This window comes from Arachis hypogaea, chromosome 3, assembly GCF_003086295.3.
Source record: "Arachis hypogaea cultivar Tifrunner chromosome 3, arahy.Tifrunner.gnm2.J5K5, whole genome shotgun sequence".
NCBI lineage: Eukaryota > Viridiplantae > Streptophyta > Magnoliopsida > Fabales > Fabaceae > Arachis > Arachis hypogaea.
This window is the reverse complement of record NC_092038.1, coordinates 58863604-58871520: the sequence shown is the minus strand read 5'-3', so window position 1 is coordinate 58871520 and position 7917 is coordinate 58863604. Positions and strand designations below refer to the sequence as shown.

The 7917-nt window shown below is 40.0% G+C and overlaps 1 non-coding gene across 1 annotated transcript; it reads right to left on the bottom strand.

Annotated features, from left to right (window-relative positions):
- Positions 1 to 5897: 5897 nt before the first annotated feature.
- Positions 5898 to 6005, bottom strand: LOC112793457 (small nucleolar RNA R71). Its single transcript, XR_003198147.1, has one exon. It is a non-coding gene; the product is annotated as a small nucleolar RNA R71 (small nucleolar RNA).
- Between the last annotated feature and the right edge of the window lie 1912 nt (positions 6006 to 7917).

Below are 7917 nucleotides of genomic sequence, written 5' to 3'. Positions count from 1 at the left end.
GTTTATGTACATATAGCTTGTTTATGGTGATGTTTGGAGCTTGTTGATGCTTGTTGGAGATTCTTGGTGGCTTTGATTGTAATTGAAAGCTTGTCTTGGGCTCAATTTGGAGTTTTGTTGCATATTGGGGATCGACCAAGGTATGGTTTTGGTTTCCTCTATGTAGTATATAATATTCATGGACACTTAGGCTAGTGACCCATAGGATAGGTTTGGATTTGAATGATGATATGTGATGATTTTGTTGATGATTTGATGATTATTGAGTTTGGTTATAATGATTAATAAGGATATGATGAGGATGAATGATTTGTGAAGTTGAGAAGTGATTTGTGCTGATATATATATGATATTGATGTTGATGAATTGGTAATGTAGTTGGAAAATTGTTAATGAGGGTTGATATATGTGATATATTGATGTTGATGTTGTGGATGAGGAAAGTTGAAGGGAAAATGTGGTAAGCTTGATGTAATATGGCATAGAGGGTTAATTTTGACGAAAAGTGGAGTTTGGATTGGGTTGGTTTGGTTTTGGTTGGATTTTACAATGAAATTATGGAAATTGTGGATTTGGGTAAAAATTGGTTTTTAGTGAAATTTGTCTGATCATAACTTTTTCCTCGGTTTTCAAAATTGGTTTCAAAATTGATCATTGAAAACTCTTTAAACCAATATAAAGTTTGCAAAATTTGGAATTTCGTAGAGGAAGTTATGATCATTCGAAGTTGGTGTTGAAAATATGAAATTCTGCAAAGTTGCAGAATTTCAGGATTTTTGACATGTGCGTGATGCGGTATTTTATAACCCACAAACTAACCGGCAAGTGCACCGGGTCGTACCAAGTAATACCTCAGGTGAGTGAGGGTCGATCCCACGGGGATTGATGGATCAAGCAACAATGATTGAGTGATTGGCTTAGTTAGGCAAGCAGAAAAGGATTTTGAGATATTCAAAAGGTTTAAATTGAAAATATCAAAAGGCAGGCATACAAGTAAATAAGTTGAAAATAAACTATTGGAGAAATAGTTAAGGCTTTAGAGTTATCTATTTTTCTAGATTAACTTTTCTTACTAACTATTTTAATCATGTAGGATTTAATTTATGGCAAACTATAATTCCTTAGACCTTTCTAGTCTCCTCTAAAATTCATCGACTGCCAATGCCTTGGTCAATTAATTCCAATAAGAGGGTGTTCATACCCTGGGTCGAGCTGTCCGACCCGGGATGTTCGACAGACAAAGCGACCGACCTCTTCAGGTCAGGGCAACCCGACCTCTTTCCAAAGAGCTCGGCCAAGTCACCAGGAAAGCCCAAAGAAGGGCCCAAATAGAGGAACACGCCCCAAATCCCTAGGCAGCCCAAGCCTACAGAGAGAAGGGCGGTTCCCTTGAAGATAAAGATGACCTCACTTGAAGATAAGATAAAGATAAGATAAGATAACTACCTTATCTTATCTAAGAAGGTCACCCTACGCCATTATAAATACACTGGAGCACCCAGGTATAACTCATACTCTGATTATACTCAATACCTGCTTAATACCCTTGCTAACTTAAGCATCGGAGTCCCTTGCAGGTACCCCCCACCCTCCGGGGACGAAGGATCAGCATCATCACCAAGTCCAATGAGTCGGACACAGCGACTCCGACCACCATCATCAGATCGGATTCCGCAGCTCCGACCAGCATAGAAGATCTCGTATGAGATCGACCTCTAGTTTCAGGTATCCCTCGGAACATTGGCGCGTTGCCGGGGACCTGGAAGTCATCCCATTACCATGGCGGACGACAATGACAACAATCATACCTCAGATCTAGAAGAAAGAACGCCGCATAAAAAAGCAGACACAACACCAAAAGATACTCCCCAAATCAACAATAAGAACTCCCCAAACGAGGGAGCCCTGGAGGCATTTCAAGATCGGTTAAAACAACTTGAGGAAGACGCTCTACGTCAACGAGAGGCCGAGAAGGATCTATGATGAGCGGATAATTTGTATACTTTTTGGCATTGTTTTTAGTATGTTTTTGATATGATATAGTTAGTTTTTGGTATATTTTTATTAGTTTTTAGTTAAAATTCACTTTTCTGGACTTTACTATGAGTTTGTGTGTTTTTCTGTGATTTCAGGTATTTTCTGGCTGAAATTGAGGGACCTGAGCAAAAATCTGATTCTGAGACCAAAAAGGACTGCAGATGCTGTTGGATTCTGACCTCCCTGCACTCGAAGTAGATTTTCTGGAGCTACAGAAGCCCAATTGGCGCGCTCTCAACGGCTTTGGAAAGTAGACATCCTGGGCTTTCCAGCAATATATGATAGTCCATACTTTGCCCAAGATTTGATGGCCCAAACCGGCGTTCAAAGTCACCTCAGGAAATCCCAGCGTTAAACGCTGGAACTGGCACCCAAATGGGAGTTAAACGCCCAAACTGGCACTAAAGCTGGCGTTTAACTCCAAGAGGAGTCTCTGCACGAAATTTGCTTCATTGCTCAGCCCAAGCACACACCAAGTGGGCCCGGAAGTGGATTTTTATGTCATTTACTCATTTCTGTACTCCTTAGGTTACTAGTTTTCTATAAGTAGGACCTTTGACTATTGTATTAGAAGTCTTTGGATCTTTATATCTTTTGATCACTTTAGATCTTAGATCATTGGGAGGCTGGCCATTCGGCCATGCCTAGACCTTATGCTTATGTATTTTCAACGGTGGAGCTTCTACACACCATAGATTAAGGTGTGGAGCTCTGCTGTACCTCGAGTATTAATGCAATTACTATTGTTCTTCCATTCAATTCCGCTTGTTCTTTATCCAAGATATCACTTGTTCTTCAACTTGATGAAGGTGATGATTGACGCCCATCACCATTCTCACCCATGAACAAAGTGACTGACAACCACTCTTGTTCTACTAGCTTCCGAGGCTCTAGTGAATATCTCTTGGATTCCTGATTGCACGATGCATGGTTGATCGCCTGACAACCGAGTGCTCGCCTGACAAACGAGCCAACCATTCTTTGAGATCAGAGTCTTCGTGGTATAGGCAAGAACTGATGGCGGCATTCAAGAGAATCCGGAAGGTCTAACCTTGTCTGTGGTATTCTGAGTAGGATTCAATGACTGAATGACTGTGACGTGCTTCAAACCTGTAACTTACTGGGCGTTAGTGACAGACGCAAAAGAATCACTGGATTCTATTCCAGTAGGGGAGGGAACCACACCGGTGATTGGCAGCACTGTGACAGAGTGTGTGCATTAGCTTTCACTGCGAGGATGGGAGGTAGCTGCTGACAACAGTGAAACCCTACACGAGCTTGCCATGGAAAGGAGGAAGAAGGATTGGATGAAGACAGTAGGAAAGCAGAGAGACGGAAGGGAAGGCATCTTCATGCGCTTATCTGAAGTTCCTACCAATGAATTACATAAGTACCTCTATCTTTATCTTATTGTTATTTTCGTTCATCACCATATCTATTTGAGTTTGCCTGACTAAGATTTACAAGATGACCATAGCTTGCTTCAATACTAACAATCTCCGTGGGATCGACCCTTACTCGCGTAAGGTTTATTACTTGGACGACCCAGTGCACTTGCTGGTTAGTTGTGCGAAGTTGTGTAATGCCATGGTATTGAACTACCAAGTTTTTGGGGTTCATGACCGGGGATTATGAGAGTTGTGAAAAAGTATTGTTCACAATTTCGCCCACCAAGTTTTTGGCGCCGTTGCCGGGGATTGTTCAAGTTTTGAGCAAGCTTTTGGTAACATCAGTGCCAAGATCCGGCAACAACATCAAGTTTTTGGTGTTATTGCCCGGGATTGTTTAGGCTGGACAACTGACGGTTCATCTTGTTGCTTAGATTAGGTATTTTTTTTCAGAGCTCTTAAGAATGAATTCTAGTGTTTCAAGGTGATGTTCTTATCAGCACCAAAGCTGATTGATCTTCATCAATTTAGCTCTTGAATGCAATGTCCTGCTGAAGCTTGGCCGGCCATGTCTAATTTCTTTAGACTAAAGCTTTAGACTAACATTGCATGATTCCTGGAATTCTCATTAAGAATTTTGATACCTTTATTTTCTTTTTCTACATAATTTTCGAAAAATCCAAAAAAAAATTATAAAATCATAAAATCCAAAAATATTTCTTTTTTGAGTCTAGAGTCTCATCTTAAGTTTAGTGTCAATTGCATGTTTCTGTTCTTATTGCATTCATGCATGTGTCCTCATTGATCTTCAAGTTGTTCTTGATGATTTCCTTGTTCTGATCTTTGAATTCTATTGACTTGAGTGTTTTGTGTGTCTCATATGCATTTTCGTTTTGTTAGTGTCAGTAGTATACAAACTGCTAAGTTTGGTGTCTTGCATGCATTGTCATTTGATTCTTGTTGCATTTTGGTTTGTCCTTATTATTAAAAATCCAAAAATATTTTTAATTTGTGTCTTTTCAAGTCAATAATACAGAGAATTGAAGATTCAGAACATACAGCAGAGGAATTGCACAGAAAAAGCTGGGCGTTCAAAACGCCCAGTGAAGAAGGACAGACTGGCGTTTAAACGCCAGCCAGGGTACCTGGTTGGGCGTTTAACGCCCAAAAGGGTAGCATTTTGGGCGTTAAACGCCAGAATGGATACCATTCTGGGCGTTTAACGCCAGGATGGCTAGGGGAGGAAGATTTTGTTTTCAAATCAAATTTTTTCTAAGTTTTCAAAATCTTTTCAAAATCAAATCTTTTTCAAATCAATTTTCAATCAAATCTTTTTCAAAATTAACTCCTTTCCTTTTTCAAAAATACTTATTAACAATTAATGATTTGATTGAACATTTTTTTTGCCTTTTCTGTTGAGGAAGGTTTTATGTTTGATTCATATCTTTTCTTGTTAGGCAAGTCATTAATTTTTAAAATCATATCTTTTCAAATTGTTTTCAAATCATATCTTTTAAAATTGTTTTCAAATCATATCTTCTCAATCACATCTTTTTAAAACCAATCATATCTTCTTAACCACATCTTTTTCAAAATAGTTTTCAATCAAATGTTTCTGATTTCTAATTTCAAAATCTTTTTCAAAAATCACTTGATTTCTTTTCCATTTTCATTTTCGAAAATTAAGTGATGTTTTTCAAAAATGTTTTCAAATTTCCCACTTAATTTTCGAAAATCACTTCCCTCCTTCTCACATCCTTCAATTTATGGACTAACACTATCCCTTAAGGCAAAATTCGAACTCTATCTTCTTTGTTAAGTTCGAATTTTCCACTTCTGTCTTCTACTCTTCTTTTCCTCTGACACCTAAAGGAATCTCTATACTGTGACATAGAGGATTCCACATTTTCTTGTTCTCCTCTCTATCTTATGATCAGGAGCAAGGACAAAGGCATTCTTGTTGAGGCTGATCCTGAACCTGAAAGGACCTTGAAGAGAAAGCTAAGAGAAGCCAAAGCACAACTCTCTTTAGAGCACCTGACCGAATTCTTCAAGGAAGAAGAACACATGGCAGCCGAAAACAACAACAATACCAACAATGCAAGGAAGGTGCTGGGTGACTTTACTGCACCTACTCCCGACTTCTATGGGAGAAGCATCTCTATCCCTGCCATTGGAGCAAACAACTTTGAGCTTAAGCCTAAATTAGTTTCTCTAATGCAACAGAATTGCAAGTTCCATGGACTTCCAATGGAAGATCCTCATCAGTTTTTAGCTGAGTTCTTGCAAATCTGTGACACAGTCAAGACTAATGGGGTTGACCCTGAGGTCTACAGACTGATGCTATTCCCTTTTGCTGTAAGAGACAGAGCTAGAACATGGTTGGATTCTCAACCTAAAGAAAGCCTGGACTCTTGGGAAAAGCTAGTCAATGCCTTCTTGGCAAAGTTCTTTCCACCTCAAAAATTGAGTAAGCTTAGAGTGGAAGTCCAAACCTTCAGACAGAAGGAAGGAGAATCCCTCTATGAAGCTTGGGAAAGATACAAACAATTGATCAGAAAGTGTCCCACTGATATGCTTTCTGAATGGAGCATCATAGGTATTTTCTATGATGGTCTCTCTGAACTGTCCAAGATGTCTTTGGATAGCTCTTCTGGAGGATCTCTTCATCTGAAGAAGACGCCTACTGAAGCTCAAGAACTGATTGAAATGGTTGCAAATAACCAATTCATGTACACTTCTGAAAGGAATCCTGTGAACAATGGGACTAGTCAGAAGAAAAGAGTTCTTGAGATTGATACTCTGAATGCCATATTGGCTCAGAACAAAATATTGACTCAACAGGTCAATATGATTTCTCAAAGTCTGTCTGGGATGCAAAATGCACCAAGCAGTACTAAGGAAGCTTCATCTGAGGAAGAAGCTTATGATCCTGAGAACCCTTCAATAGAAGAGGTGAATTACATGGGAGAACCCTATGGAAACACCTACAATCCTTCATGGAAGAATCATCCAAATCCTTCATGGAAGGATCAACAGAGACCTCAACAAGGTTTCAACAATAATAATGGTGGAAGGAACAGGTTTAGCAATAGCAAGCCTTTTCCATCGTCTTCTCAGCAACAGACAGAGAGTTCTAAGCAGAATACCTCTGACTTAGCAACTATGGTCTCTGATCTGATCAAAACCACTCAAAGTTTCATGACTGAAACTAGGTCCTCCATCAGAAATCTGGAAGGACAAGTGGGTCAGCTGAGCAAGAAAATTACTGAACTCCCTCCAAGTACTCTTCCAAGCAATACAGAAGAAAATCCAAAAGGAGAGTGCAAAGCCATTAACATGGCCGAATTCTGGGAGGAAGAAGAGGCAGTGAACGCCACTGAGGAAGACCTCACTGAACGTCCACTGACCTCCAATGAGTTCCCCAATGAGGAACCTTGGGAATCTGAGGCTCAAACTGAGACCATAGAGATTCCATTGGACTTACTCCTGCCATTCATGAGCTCTGATGAGTATTCTTCCTCTGAAGAGGATGAGTATGTCACTGAAGAGCAAGTTGCTAAATACCTTGGAGCAATCATGAAGCTAAATGACAAGTTATTCGGAAATGAGACTTGGGAGGATGAATCCCCTTTGCTCACCAAAGAACTGAATGACTTGTCTAGGCAGAAACCACCTCAAAAGAGGCAAGATCCTGGGAAGTTTTCTATACCTTGTACCATAGGCACCATGACCTTCAAAAAGGCCTTGTGTGACTTAGGGTCAAGTGTAAACCTCATGCCCTTCTCTGTAATGGAGAAGTTAGGAATTTTAGAGGTGCAAGCTGCAAAAATCTCACTAGAGATGGCAGACAACTCAAGAAAACAAGCCTATGGACTTGTAGAGGATGTTCTTGTTAAAGTTGAAGACCATTACATCCCTACTGATTTCATAGTCCTAGAGACTGGGAAGTGCATGGATGAATCCATCATCCTTGGCAGACCCTTCCTGGCCACAGCAAAGGCTGTGATTGATGTTGATAGAGGAGAGTTGATCATTCAAGTGAATGAAGAATCCTTGGTGTTTAAGGCCCAAGGATATACCTCTGTCATCATGGAGAGGAAGCATGAAGGGCTTCTCTCAAAACAGAGCCAAACAGAGCCCCCACAATCAAACTCTAAGTTTGGTGTTGGGAGGCCACAACCAAACTCTAAGTTTGGTGTTGAACCCCCACATTCTTTACTCTAAGTTGGGTGTTGGGAGGTTCCAACACGGTTCTGAGCATTTCTGAGGCTCCATGAGAGTCCTCTGTCAAGCTAATGACAATAAAGAAGCGCTTGTTGGGAGGCAACCCAATGTTTTATAATTAATTATTTTCTTTTGTTATTTTATCTTTTTTTGTAGGTTGATGATCATAAGAAGTCACAAAAACAATGAAAAAAGCAAAAACAGAGTGAAAGACAGAAAGAAAAACAGCACACCCTGGAGGAAGATGCTGCTGGCGTTTAAACGC